This window comes from Phyllobates terribilis, unplaced genomic scaffold (genome assembly GCF_046119375.1).
Source record: "Phyllobates terribilis strain yellow unplaced genomic scaffold, ASM4611937v1 Scaffold_1__5_contigs__length_1240528914, whole genome shotgun sequence".
Taxonomy (NCBI): domain Eukaryota; kingdom Metazoa; phylum Chordata; class Amphibia; order Anura; family Dendrobatidae; genus Phyllobates; species Phyllobates terribilis.
Window position 1 is genome coordinate 1086175005 of NW_027362761.1, and position 15773 is coordinate 1086190777.

Consider the following 15773-nt stretch of genomic DNA (forward strand, 5'->3'; position numbering starts at 1 on the left):
ATTCCAATTTTTATCTGATGATCACCTTTTGAGCATCCCAGTAGACAATGGGATTCTCAAATGAAGCGTCATCAAAAGGAAGCAGAAAAAGAAAAAGAAAAAAGCTGTTAGATAGTGTAGTTAAAGCTCCACTCCTGCAGTTTTTTATTTTGCTGCTGGAGTGGCGCTTTAAACCTCACTCCCCTGCCAGTGAATGAGTCTGCGCACATGACAGTGTGTTTCCACAGACCGTGTGTCCGTGGGCAAAACACGCTGACATTTTTACACGCTGCACGGGCCACAAAACATCCCGTACTGATGACACATGGTTGACATCCGTGTGTCATCAGTGTGACACGTACTGGTGCCTGGGAATCAGTGTACAGTTAGCGCTATTCCCAAGCGCCAGGTGCTGAACACTGCCCTCATCATTGTCCCCTGCCGGCGCTGCGATCAGCACCAGCAAGGGACAATGATGAGTAGTATTCTACTCCAGCTGTGTCCTGGTGTAAGAATAAAATAAAAAAATTATTATACTCACCTGTCCGAAGATGTCCCCCACTGTAACCCATCTGACCGTTCAAGTCGAGGAGCCGGAGAGAATGACTCACTCCAGCGAGCGAGCCCCGAACCTCCGCTGCGCTCAGTGAGTGACAGGACACCGCTCACTGAGCACAGCATCAGTGCTGCAGAAGTCATTCTCCCTGGCTCCTCGGCGTGAACGGTCAGATGGGTTACAGTGGGGGACATCTTTGGACAGGTGAGTATAATGATTTTTTTTATTTTATTGTTATTTTTACACCAGGACACAGCAGGAGCAGAATACTACTCATCACTCATTGTCCCTTGCGTGTGCTGATTTCAGCACCGGCAGGGGACAATGATGAGGAAAATCAGGACTGGATTGAAACTAAAGTTTTGAACAAGTTTTCTTCAAACCCAAGAAAAATGATATTAGTGTAAGACATGTAATTAGAATAAAAATCAAAATTTGTTGCAAGCAAATAATTGTAATAACTAATAAAGCACTTCTATAGTTACATATAATTTTCTTAAAATTTTCATATCATTCATCTTTTTCGTTTTCAAATTTTACAACCTGAACAACCCCCTAGTTTTGATCCTGGGTACGCCCATGTATCGGGTAGTACCCCAAAGGATTCACGGGACAACTGGAAGTCCCCCACCAGGTTGGATGGATGCAGAGACTCGGGGTTAACCACCGCTTTGACGTACACTTTGCCCAGCTTACTGGATGAAGTGGGCGAAGTACCAGGTACAGGGTGCAGAAAAGTCTCTCTCCATTTGTTATCAGGTAGCACCCCGGGGGATTCAGGAGACAACTGGAAGTCCTCCGCCTGGTTGGAGGGGTGCAGAGACTCGGGGGTAACCACCGCCTTGACGTACACTTTGCCCAGCTTACTGGATGAAGTAGGCGAAGTACCAGGTACAGGGTGCAGAAAAGTCTCTCTCCATTTGCATGGTGGGAGATGGTAAGCCATGCAAGCACGCCGCCAGGGATGTTACATGTACTATGAGTGTAGCAGAGCTGTGTGTGTCTGTACTGTAGGTGTAGCAGAGCTGTGTGTGTGTCTGTACTGTGGGTGTTTCAGAGCTGTGTGTGTGTGTCTGTACTGTGGGTGTAGCAGAGCTGTGTGTGTGTCTGTACTATGGGTGTAGCAGAGCTGTGTGTGTGTCTGTACTATGGGTGTAGCAGAGCTGTGTGTGTCTGTATTATGGATGTACAGAAAAAGGTTTTGCACTAGCACTGTGTTTGTTAACTTCCAAGCTGAAAACTCAAGGGCATCTTTGCCTAAGTGCAGACTAGTGAAACCAGTAAAATCGAATGAAAAAAGTTAGAGATGCGCTAAGAAGTGAATCCAAAACTTTTGGTATGATGATCATTTTGTTCGCTTCAAATTAACTGTCCTGCAGAGCGTTGCACTTTGCTCAATGGAGATTCAGGCAAATGTCCAGGATCTCCATTCAGCAAAGTGCAACACCAAAAGTGCTCATACCAAAAAGTTTTGGATTCACTTCTTAGCGCATCTCTCACTTTTTTCATTGTATTATGGGTGTGGCAGAGCTGTGTGTGTCTGTACTATGAATGTGGCAGAGCAGTGTGTGTCTGTCTTATGGATGTGGCAGAGCTGTGTGTGTCTGTCTTATGGATGTGGCAGAGCTGTGTGTGTCTGTACTATGGGTGTAGCAGAGCTGTGTGTCTGTACTATGAATGTGGTAGAGCTGTGTGTGTCTGTACTATAAATGTGGTAGAGCTGTGTGTGTCTGTACTATGAATGTGACAGAGCTGTGTGTGTCTGTACTATGAATGTGGCAGAGCTGTGTGTGTCTGTACTATGAATGTGGCAGAGCTGTGTGTGTCTGTACTATGAATGTGGCAGAGCTGTGTGTGTCTGTACTATGAATGTGGCAGAGCTGTGTGTGTATGTATTATGGGTGTAGCAGAGCTGTGTGTCTGTACTATGGGTGTGGCAGAGCTGTGTGTGTCTGTACTATGGGTGTGATAGAGCTGTGTGTGTCTGTACAATGGGTGTAGCAGAGCTGTGTGTGTCTGTCCTATGGATGGGGCAGAGCTGTGTGTCTGTACAATGGGTGTAGCAGAGCTGTGTGTGTCTGTATTATGGATGTAGCAGAGCTGTGTGTGTCTGTACTATGGGTGTAGCAGAGCTGTGTGTGTCTGTATTATGGATGTAACAGAGCTGTGTGTGTCTGTATTATGGATTGCTCTCGGTGGGAAAAACAAGATAATCTTGTAGTTATGTTACCTTTTAATTGCTAACAAAAATAAAATAAATGATGTTACAAAACAAGGTTTCGGGACTTCTTAGGTCCCTTTGTCAGGCATGGTATAACATGATATATGAAGAAACACAAATATGTGCACGAGATGTGCAAGATTAGCATCTCGCTTCAGGTGACGGTCAGAGGTTTCTCTCAATGGGTGGCAAAATATTGCCCCGTGAAATGCCCGCCTAAAAATTCTGCCTTAGAGTGGGACCGAGTGTGTGAAGCAGGATCAGGAGCTGAGCCTGCTTCACACACTGTAGACGCTGACTGTCACACAGCTGGCATCTGTCTCAAACAGCAATTGCCGGAGCTAAGCATCAAATGCAGCTGTTAACCATTTAGATTCTGCTGTCAATTTCTGACAGCCCCATTTAAATGGAGCAGTTACTGCTAAGGCGATTGTGGGGTACCGATAAGCTGCCGGAGGCCAAGTGAAGGCCTGATCCACTGCCATTTGGGCTTTCTAGTCACATTAGGAAGTGGGAAAAAATATGTTGTTCACCCTTCTTCATTAGGGCAGTCTGTGAACATCGGAATGCACTTGGATGTCTACCGAGTGAGGTACGATGTTTTCCACGGACCTATAGACTTGCATTGCTAATTTTGATCTAACATTTGGATGAAAATATGACATGTCACCACTTTTTTATTTTTATTTTTTCCCTCGGATGACTGGGTCAAGTGCACAGCCCCATATAATAACATGGATACGAGGGCTATCCGTGAAAACCAAGGATAACACTCGTCCAATATAATAGGTCGTATGCTCGAACCCTTGCTCTGATTCATTCTCATCTGGACTACTGCAACTCTACTAATCATTCTCCCTCTTACTAAACTCTCCTCTCCAATCCATCCTAAATGCGGCAGCTGGGCTCATATTTCTGTCTAGCTGTTACACCGATGCTTCCACCCTGTTCCAGTAATTGCACTGGTTGCATCCGCTAAAGAGTACAATATAAACTTATCAATATCACCCACAACGCCCTCCACAGTTCTGTACCACCCTGCATCCCCTCCCTCACCTCTGTCTACCACCCTATCTTCGTTTTCTGTTCTGCTAATGACTGTATCCTGACATCCTCTATAATCCAAACCTCCCACTCAAAAACTTCTCTCATGCTGCTCCAGTTCTCTGAAATGCATTACCCCAAACAATCTGGTTAATTCCCAGTATCTACAGTTTTAAGTGTGCTCCAAAACCACATTTCTTTAAGGTACCGTCACACTTAGCGACGCTACAGCGATCCCGACAATGATACGAATTGGCAGGGATCATTGCTGCGTCGCTATGTGGCCGCTGGTGAGATGTCAAACAGTCAGATCTTCCCAATGATGCAGCAACGATACGGCGACCCTTAGCGACCTGTATAACGATGCATGCCTATGTGTCTCAGTTCTGAGTCGCCAATGAGGTCGTTGGTAAGGTGTCAAACACACCGATGAATGCTACCCAGCGGGACTACAACGATCAAAAAAAGGTCCAGGCCATTTCGATACGACCAGCGATCTCACAGCAGGGGCCTGATCGATGCTACGTGTCAAATGTAGCGAGATCACTGCTGAGGTCGCTGTTGCGTCACAAAACTTGTGACTCAGCAGCGATTTCGCTAGCGATCTCTTTTAGTGTGATGGGGGCTTTAGATTAGCCTATCACAATACCTCATTAATTTAATCATTGCCTGTTCTCTCTTCTTAAATTCTTAGAATCTTGTACCTTCTGTCATCTATTCTCAACAATCCATGCACTCAGTATCACTTTGTATCTGTCCTTATACAGGTACTGGCTGATGACTGGCTCATGAAGCGTTATTACAATGACGACTGGACCATACAATACAAGCCCCTCTTGCTCATCCCGCTATTTTCTTATAGATTGTAAGCTCTTGCGAGCAGGGCCCTCACTCCTTTTAGTTTTTGTTGAATTATGTGTTACTATGTAATGTCTGATATTGTTTTTACATGTATTGTAAATTGCTGCGGAATATGTTGGCGCTATAAAATTATTATTTACACTCATGTATATTTAGAATATTGAAATTTTAATTATTTTTTATATTCTAGAGTACTGATATAGCAGCCGCCATATGCTGTGCTATGTTAATAGTGGAGCGCACCACATCACTGTGCGCTATTAGTGGACTACAGCTGTCTAATTAGTGGCTGCTACATCTGGATTTAGAATATTGTAAGCGTTAATTAATAATATAGAGAAAAAAATTTCTCTGGAGCTCTACACCACAGGCGGACCCTGGGAACCTGTTGTAAAAATGTGATTCCTATTCCTGGGAGTACAGCAGTGTTTCTTTACACCTGAATATCTGTCAAAAGAGAGAAGTACTGCATAAGGCTAAGTGCCCACAATGCAGAAATGCTGCTGATTTTTCCCCATCTCCCTGGCAGGAAAAACGCATGCGTTTTTCTTGCCAGGTAGAAGCGTTTGTCAAGCATTTCTACATGCGGGTTATTAAGCGCTTTTCCAAGTGATTTTGGCATGGATTTATATAGTGTGACCAAGTTAATAGTTGAAAAAAAGAATAAAAATGGTAAAAAATAAAAAAAAACATTATACTTACCTTCTGATGGCCCCCGGTAATTTCTCCCCTGCGTCCGGTCTTTTGTATGGCTCGCGGTGATGTGAAAGGACCTTTCATGACGTCATTTAGTCATGTGACAGGTCACGCGACGTTCTATGGTACCCGGTCTGGATGATAGTCTCCTCTTCTCCAGACCCGGGTACCATCCGCACATTGAATCGCTTAATATCCACATGTGCACATGTAGTCATACGGATATTAAGCAATTTAATGTCAAGTCAATAGCGGCAATTACACTGTGCGTCCGCAAAATTAATGGACATGCTGCATATTTTTCCGCAATGATAATCCGCAGCGGAAATTTCCGCAGCATGTGCACAAGCACATGCGGATTATCATTGGGAAACATGGGGCACGTATTACCAAGCGTTTTTTTAAGCGTTTCTGCTGCGGAAATTCTGCGGCAAAAACGCTTGAAAAACGCATAGTGAGAACGCAGCCTAACTCTTCAAAGGTGTTGTCCATGATTAGAAACTTGTGTTTTTTGTCTAAAAACAGCACCACAACCTGTCTACAGGTTCTGTGCGGTGTTGCAGCTCAGCTCCATTTATTTAGGTAGAGCTGAAGTCCAATGCCAGTCACAATCTATGGACAGATGTGATATTGCTTTTGAAAGAAAACAACCATGTTTTTCTAATCCTATATGTGAAGATCTGAGGTTGTGGGTTGCAATAATCACCTAGACAGGTTAACTATGCAACAATATTTTATCTCTTACAGTACAGACCAAAAGTTTGGACACACCTTCTCATTTAAAGATTTTTCTGTATTTTCCTGACTATGAAAATTGTACATTCACACTGAAGGCATCAAAACTATGAATTAACACATGTGGAATTATATACTTAACAAAAAAGTGTGAAACAACTGAAAATATGTCTTATATTCTAGGTTCTTCAAAGTAGCCACCTTTTGCTTTAATGACTGCTTCACACACTCTTGGCATTCTCTTGATGAGCTTCAAGAGGTAGTCACCGGAAATGTTTTTCACTTCACAGGTGTGCCCTGTCAGGTTTAATAAGTGGGATTTCTTGCCTTATAAATGGGGTTGGGACCATCAGTTGTGTTGTGCAGAAGTCTGGTGGATACACAGCTGATAGTCCTACTGAATAGACTGTTAGAATTTGTATTATGGCAAGAAAAAAGCAGCTAAGTAAAGAAAAACGAGTGGCCATCATTACTTTAAGGTATGAAGGTCAGTCCCAGGAAAGGAAGACCAAGAGTCACCTCTGCTTCTGAGGATAAGTTTATCCGAGTCACCTGCCTCAGAAATCGCAGGTTAACAGCAGCTCAGATTAGAGACCAGGTCAATACCACACAGAGTTCTAGCAGCAGACACATCTCTTCAACAACTGTTAAGAGGAGACTTTGTGTAGCAGGCCTTCATGGTAAAATAGCTGCTAGGAAACCACAGCTAAGGACAGGCAACAAGCAGAAGAGACTTGTTTGGGCTAAAGAACACCAGAAATAGACATTAGACCAGTGGAAATCTGTGCTTTGGTCTGATGAGTCCAAATTTGAGATCTTTGGTTCCAACCACCGTGTCTCTGTGTGATGCAGAAAAGGTGAACGGATGGACTCTAGATGCCTGGTTCCCACCGTGAAGCATGGAGGAGGAGGTGTGATGGTGTGGGGGTGCTTTGCTGGTGACACTGTTGGGGATTTATTCAAAATTGAAGGCATACTGAACTAGCATGGCTACCACAGCATCTTGCAGCGGCATGCTATTCCATCCGGTTTGCGTTTAGTTGGACCATCATTTATTTTTCAACAGGACAATGACCCCAAACACACCTCCAGGCTGTGTAAGGGCTATTTGACCAAGAGGGAGAGTGATGGGGTGCTACGTCAGATGACCTGGCCTCCACAGTCACCAGACCTGAACCCAATCGAGATGGTTTGGGGTGAGCTGGACCGCAGAGTGAAGGCAAAAGGGCCAACAAGTGCTAAGCATCTCTGGGAACTCCTTCAAGATTGTTGGAAGACCATTTCCGGTGACTACCTGTTGAAGCTCATCAAGAGAATGCCAAGAGTGTGCAAAGCAGTCATCAGAGCAAAAGGTGGCTACTTTGAAGAACCTAGAATATAAGACATATTTTCAGTTGTTTCACACTTTTTTGTTAAGCATATAATTCCACATGTGTTAATTCATAGTTTTGATGCCTTCAGTGTGAATGTACAATTTTCAAAGTCATGAAAATACAGAAAAATCTTTAAATGAGAAGGTGTGTCCAAACTTTTGGTCTGTACTGTACATCCAAGGTTTTACTACAACTCTATGTAAATGGCCAAAATACATTGTCCCCAGTGCACAAGATACCCTTCCTGGGGCGGTAGTTCAACTGCCTTTGTACCAGGCGTTACTCACTGTTTCCCAACTTTTGGTTGGCCCACAGATTTCGTATCGCCAACCAGTATAGTCTGTATTCACATTCTTCGCTCCTCCGGACGACAAGATAAAACAATAGAAACACAGGTATCCAGTAGCAACAGTCCTTAAGAAAGTTTATCAAATCCAGACGACAGATTCCACAACTGTAGCACATTTATCCAGCCCAGTGAGTAACCGATCTTCAAACTCCATAGGCCATTCTTCCATGGCTCCAGGACCTCAGCCTAGATCCTTTCCATTCAACGTCATTTCACCAACTTCCTAAACATGGGGCTTTTTTTCCTCCCTCCATGGGAGCATTTGAGGGTCATCAGAGAAATTCACATACAGCAATTTGAATTGATTTTAAAAATAATATTTTTCTTTCATATATTTTCACGTTTTGGGTGCTGTTTTTGTTTATGTCCTAGATCATATTTATGACTTTTTAGCATTGTATAAATAAAGGTTACATTTTATTATTAGATCCCTTTATGATTTCTGACTTTTTGAGACCTGTATAGATATTTGACAAATAACCTGCAGATTAACCGCATATCTGCAGGTTAATAGCCTTTCTTTCACGTGACAGGTTCCCATGTAGGGTTGTCTTATGAATGAAATCCTTAATAAACCCAATCCTGTCTATGCTATATATACCCCTGTCCGGATCTATATTATAAAAGTATACAGTTGACATCTATCTGATGGATAAATTTTTTTGCCAAACCTGTTTTCTAGTTGGCACGTTATATTCATGCTGCAGTGTGGACTTACTTTACAGAGTGTTTTTTATAGCAGCGTGCTTTAGTAGAGGCATTTCCATGGGGATTTTTCACTTGATGTGATATGCATGTAACATTTTACTGTATATGCCGGGCTGTCAATGTGGTTTTCTGTAAAAAGATGTAGTAAATTAATTATTAAAACACTGCGCTACGACAGCCATCAATTAGATCCCATAATGATACAATAACCAGTACAGTTCTATTATCCTCATTAGACAGCGGTGTACACAGTTTATTGTATAGACCTTTGCTGCACAATGGGACAGTGTTCATTTATGTAAAATAATCCATAGATGAGGGACAGGTCCATAGGGATATGTACAAACACCCTCCATATAAATGTGCACATATAAGCTAACACTGCCCCCTACAGCTTCAGTGGCTGATCTCAGGTGTCCACAGGGAATCAGTGCCCGTGTATTGTTAGTAGACTTCCATTGTAGTCTTTATTAACACATCTACAACCCTTTGTATTATTCTGAACCTCCATAGAAGTGAATGGAGAAAGCCTATCATGCACAGCCACTTCTATGTTCATATTAACTAGAGATACAGCCTTATCTCGATAGGTGCAGGGGGCTACAGAGGTGGAGCCAACATCTATTAGCCATTTAAGGCTTATTCGGTGGATATATCTGAGAGGGAAATAACCCTTTAATTGGGTTATCCACTACTAGACACCAACTATTGATGGGCCAAGGGAGGTGAGAAAACTAAAAGAAATTGATATCTCCAGACCAGCGCTGCATACCCCACTGGTTACCTGAGGTTAACAACCGGTGGGGGCAACGCATGAGTGTTGCAGCTTCTGATTGGTTGCAGCATTCATATTTCATCTAAGCCAGAAGAAGTAGTGCTCACATGACGCCCCTGCCAGATGTTGATGTCAGAACAATGGCGGGATACACAACAATGAGTATAAGAGGGCACTGGTTTGGGAGGTGATTTGGGGATTTTTTAATATTTTCCCCTTCCTAGGTCCACAAATAAGACCCTAGAAGTTCTAGGGACCATAGGTACACAGAACACCCTTTTTGGGCTGTGCACCTTGTCTATATACAGTGGGGAAAAAAGTACACTGCTCAAAAAAATAAAGGGAACACTTAAACAACAGAATAAAACTCCAAGTAAATCAAACTTCTGTGAAATCAAACTGTCCACTTAGGAAGCAACACTGATTGACAATCAATTTCACATGCTGTTGTGCAAATGGAATAGTCAATAGATGGAAATTATTGGCAATTATCAAGACACCCTCAATAAAGGAGTGGTTCTGCAGATGGGGACCACAGACCACATCTCAGTACCAATGCTTTTTGGCTGATGCTTTGGTCACTTTTGAATGTTGGTTGTGCTTTCACACTCGTGGTAGCATGAGACGGACTCTACAACCCACAGAAGTTGCTCAGGTAGTGCAGCTCATCCAGGATGGCACATCAATGCGAGCTGTGGCAAGAAGGCTTGCTGTGTCTGTAAGCGTAGTGTCCAGAGGCTGGAGGCGCTACCAGGAGACAGGCCAGTTCACCAGGAGACGTGGATGGGGCCGTAGGAGGGCAACAACCCAGCAGCAGGACTGCTACCTCCGCCTTTGTGCAAGGAGGAACAGGAGGAGCACTGCCAGAGCCCTGCAAAATGACCTCCAGCAGGCCACAAATGTACATGTGTCTGCACAAACGTTTAGAAACCGACTCCATGAGGGTGGTATGAGGGCCCGACGTCCACAGATGGGGGTTGTGCTCACAGCCCAACACCGTGCGAAATGCTTGACATTTGCCACAAAACACCAGGATTGGCAAAGTCGCCACTGGCGCCCTGTGCTCTTCACAGATGAAAGCAGGTTCACACTGAGCACATGACAGAGTCTGGAGACGCCATGGAGAGCGATCTGCTGCCTGCAACATCCTTCAGCATGACCGATTTGGCAGTGGATCAGTAATGGTGTGGGGTGGCATTTCTTTGGAGGGCCGCACAGCCTTCCATGTGCTCGCCAGAGGTAGCCTGACTGCCATTAGGTACCGAGATGAGATCCTCAGACCTCTTGTGAGACCATATGCTGGTGCGGTTGGCCCTGGGTTCCTCCTAATGCAGGACAATGCCAGACCTCATGTGGCTGGACTGTGTCAGCAGTTCCTGCAAGATGAAGGCATTGAAGCTATGGACTGGCCCTCCCATTCCCCAGACCTGAATCTGATTGAGCACATCTGGGACATCATGTCTCGCTCCATCCACCAACATCACGTTGCACCACAGACTGTCCAGGAGTTGGCAGATGCTTTAGTCCAGGTCTGGGAGGAGATCCCACAGGAGACCATCCGCAACCTCACCAGGAGCATGCCCAGGCATTGTAGGGAGGTCATACAGTCACGTGGAGGCCACACACAATACTGAGCCTCATTTTGACTTGTTTTAAGGACATTACATCAAAGTTGGATCAGCCTGTAGTGTGTTTTTCCACTTTCATTTTGGGGGTGACTCCAAATCCAGGCCTCCATTGGTTAATAGATTTGATTTCCATTGATGATTTTTGTGTGATTTTCTTGTCAGCACATTCAACTTTGTATGGAACAAATTATTCATTGAAAATATTTCATTTGTTCAGATCTAGGATGTGTTATTTGAGTGTTCCCTTTATTTTTTTGAGCAGTGTAGTTTGTCACTCCTGGTTTTGGCCACGTTCACACATAAGCCAAAACCAGGAGTGAGTGAAAAATGCAGAAGCAGTGTGAGTGTTTCTATTAGGCCTTGTTCACACCTTCAGTATTTGGTCAGTATTTTACATCAGTATGTGTAAGCCAAAACCAGGAGTGGAACAATCAGAGGAAAAGTATAATAGAAACACGTCACCACTTCTGTATTTATCACACTCCTGGTTTTGGCTTACAAATACTGGGGAAAAATACTGACCAAATACTGACCAAGTGAATGTCGCCTAAAAGGCATTTTATTTATTTTAATCTTTGGGTGACAGACTCCCTTTAAGAAGTGAATGGGTCTTCCTTGGGAATGTGTGTTTAAACTCGCCCATTGTACAATGTCAGGCTCTCTCTTGTACTATTTGTATGGCTTCACATCAAATACTTCCCTCCTAGTGCCAGCTGCTGAGATAATGGCTTGTTGGCTGGTGTGAGGCTGTAATGGAGACTACTTATTTAAGGGCAGTACCAGTTGTCTAACCCTGATGGCGGCCCTAACTAAATACGAACTAAGGCTAATGTCACACGACCGTTTTCTCCACATCTGAGAAAATCGCTCGAAACTCAGATGCCATCCGAGTGTGGTCCAAAGTTTTCAATGGACCCATAGATATGAATGGGTGAGTGGCATCCAATTATCGGAGACCACCCTGTCTGAGGAAAAAATTGGCCTCATTGGATAACATGGGGATAAGTGCTATCTGCTCCAGCAGACTAAGTGCTGCAAGGGGATAAGCAGCCATTTTAAGGGCTGGGTTTTTGAGAACAACCATAGAGCGGGTGAGAGGTTGTTCTCCATATCTCCACCCCAGGGTGCGGTCTGAGGTTTAAATAGAAGGCCTGCTGAGGTATTCAGTGTTCAGTGTGTCTGGAGAGGCTAAAGGCCCCGTCACACTAAGCGAGATCGCTAGCGAGATCGCTGCTGCGTCACAAGTTTTGTGACGCAACAGCGACCTCAGCAGCGATCTCGCTACGTTTGACACTTAGCAGCGACCAGGCCCCTGCTGTGAGATCACTGGTCGTGTCGGAATGGTCTGGACATTTCTTTGATCGTTGAGGTCCCGCTGGGTAGCATGCATCGTTGTGTTTGACACCTTACCAACGACCTTGTTGACGACTCAGACACAGAAACACATAGGCGTGCATCATTATACAGATCGTTACGGGTCGCCGCATCGTTGCTGCGTCGTTGGAAAGATCTGACTGTTTAACATCTCACCAGCGACCACATAGCGACGCAGCAACGATCACTGACAGGTCGTATCTTTGTCGGGATCGCTGTAGCGTCGCTTAGTGTGATGGGGCCTTAACTCCAGAGAGGTGGTCAAGGTTATTGCTAATCTGAACCGTTTGTTTGCTAAACCCTGAGCAGGCTTATCCCCGCTACCACAAGGACTGTGCTTTGTGTTACCACTTTGTTTTCCTGTTTATCCCAAAGGACCGTGTTTACCTTGAAGAATTCTATGTTGGTTTATGCCGCATTCTAATAAACCAACAAGAACTTTAAAGAGACAGCGTACCTGTGTCTACCTCCGCGTGCACTCGAGTGAGCCGCTCTACCATAATAAATATATATATAATCTTTATTGATAAGGTAACAGTATATCTAAAAACAGAATAAAAGTTGGAGCGTGGATTGGAAAAGAAAAAAAAAACCTAATTCCACAAGAACCACTACATGTACAGTTCAGCCCAGGGGGAAGTGGAGTACAGATGCGAAACGCGCATTGGGGTCTGTACTCCACTTCCCCCTTGGGTGAACTGTATTTTCTCATTCTCTGCAGGTTGTGACCTGCCGGATCGCTTCGGTGTTTGCTGGGTGATTCGGAAGTCACGACTCAACGTCACCTGTAAGCAGCATTGTGAGAATTGGGCCCAATTTAAAATGGAATTTAAATAAAAATCTGTTTTACAATTTTCGCAAAAACTCTGAAATATTGGGAGATGTAGATAATCCACATACACAGAGAGCAAAAAATGTAGATGTCATCTGGGGGAAGCAAATTTTATCAAGGTTTTCATTCTCATATCTGTATAAGTAATTACAAGCAGCAGGACACACATCATTCACATTCACATCCTGGTAGTAAATATCCGCAGATGCCTTCTAGTGAAATATTAGCCAGCGAGAGGGGATAAATCAGGGCATCGTACAGCAAGATCCAGACTGGCATGGCTGGGGGCTGAATTATTAGAGGTTATTATTTAAGGAATGCAATTTTTGTTACCTCATAAAACATCACCTTTCACACGGCTTTCTAAATATTTCATCACAGGGAAAATTGTAGTTACTAACGGATGAGCAGCCAAGCTACAGACAGAGGCTCCTCCGCATCTGGAGGCCAGCGAGGCTCCGTCAGGAAGCAGCAGCCTGATGCAATCAGTCTATCGTAGTAAATCGACAGGCCTGCCTTCTGACGTATGCTGTCGGAGATGTCAGATATTTAATCTAAGGGCATTGCTGATGTGTTCTGAAATAAAGGTGCCGACATGATGGAGAGCAATAATGAATATGGAGATCTTATCAGGTATTTGTTGGTCAGGATGCTATTTGTCACTGACGTGATGCAGGAAAAGGGCTCATGACATTGTTCTATATAAGATGTACAGTACCAAATAAAAGTGGAAAGATATATGTTATAACTGCCTCACCTTACATAGTAACATAGTTTTTAAGGTTGAAAGAAAACTAAGTCCATCTAGTTCAACCCATAGCCTAACATGTTGATCCAGAGGAAGGCAAAAAAAACCCATGTGGCAAACACAAAGCTCCACAATGGGGAAAAAAATTCCTTCCCGACTCCATACGACAATCAGACTAGTTCCCTGGATGAACGCCCTATCAAGGAATCTAGTATTTATAACCTGTAATATTATACTTTTCAAGAAAGGCATCCAGGCCCTTCTTAAATTTTAATAGTGAATCACTCATTACAACATCATGCGGCAGAGAGTTCCATAGTCTCACTGCTCTTACAGTAAAGAATCCCCGTCTGTGATTATGATTAAACCTTCTTTCCACCAGACGTAGAAGATGCCCCCTTGTCCCCCTCTCTGGCCTCAGAGTAAAAAGATCAGTAGAAAGGTCTTTGTACTGTCCCCTCATATACTTGTACATAGTAATCAGATCACCCTAAGCCTTCGTTTTTCCAAACTAAATAACCCCAAGTGTAATAACCTGTCTTGGTATTGCAGACCCCCCAATACTCTAATAACCTTGGTCGCTCTTCTCTGCACCCGCTCTAGTTCAGCTATGTCTTTCTTATACACCGGAGACCAGAACTGTACACAGTATTCTAAGTGTGGTCGCACTAGTGACTTGTATAGAGGTAAAATTATGTTCTCCTCATGAGCATCTATGCCTCTTTTAATGCATCCCATTATTTTATTTGCCTTTGCAGCAGCTGCCTGACACTGGCCACTAAACGTGAGCTTGTCGTCCACCAATACACCCAGGTCTTTTTCAGTGACAGTTTTGCCCAGTGTTTTACAATTAAGTATATAATTATACATTTTATTTCCTCTGCCCAAGTGCATTACCTTACATTTATCCCCATTAAAGCTCATTTGCCATTTATCAGCCCAAGCTTCTAGTTTACATAGATCCTCCTGTAATATAAAATTGTCCTCCTCTGTATTGATTACCCTGCAGAGTTTAGTGTCATCTGCAAATATTGATATAATACTCTGTTTGCCCCCTATAAGGTCATTAATAAATATGTTAAAAAGAAGCGGGCCCAATACTGACCCCTGTGGTACCCCACTGTTAACTGAGACCCAGTCTGAGTGTTTTCCATTAATAACCACCCTTTGTTTCCTATCACTGAGCCAATTCTTAACCCACATACATATATTTTCCCCTATCCCCATTGTTCTCATTTTATGTATCAACCTTTTGTGTGGAACCGTATCAAAAGCTTTTGAAAAGTCCATATACACAACATCCACTGCATTTCCTTGATCCAGTCCGGAACTTACCTCCTCATAAAAACTGATCAGATTAGTTTGATAGGAACGGTCCCTCGTAAACCTTTGATGATATTGGGTCATGAGGTTATTCTTCTTCAGATACTCTAGTATAGCATCTCTTAGGAAACCCTCCAGGATTTTACCCACAGTAGAGGTTAAGCTTACTGGCCTATAATTTCCAAGTTTGGTTTTTGTCCCCTTTTTGATTATTGGCACCACATTTGCTATACGCCAGTCCTGTGGTACAGACCCTGTTATTATGGAATCTTTAAAGATTAAAAATAATGGTCTGTCTATGACGTTACTTAATTCCTGCAGTACTCGTGGGTGTATCCCATCCGGGCCCGGGGATTTGTCAACTTTAGTGATTTTTAGACGCCGCCGTACTTCCTGCTGGGTTAAGCAAGTCACATTTAATGGAGAATTTTTGTTATCACTAATCATGTTTTCTGTAATGCGATTTTCTTGTGTAAATGCGGTTGAAAAAAACTCATTTAGCATATTGGCTTTTTCCTCATCCTCATCCACCATTTCACCCAGACTATTTTTAAGGGGGCCAACACTATCA

The 15773-nt window shown here is 43.5% G+C and overlaps 1 protein-coding gene across 4 annotated transcripts in view; it reads left to right on the forward strand.

The window, feature by feature from the left end:
• Positions 1–15773, forward strand: part of YIPF7 (Yip1 domain family member 7) — a 133330-nt gene that overhangs the window by 1418 nt on the left and 116139 nt on the right. The window lies entirely within an intron of this gene.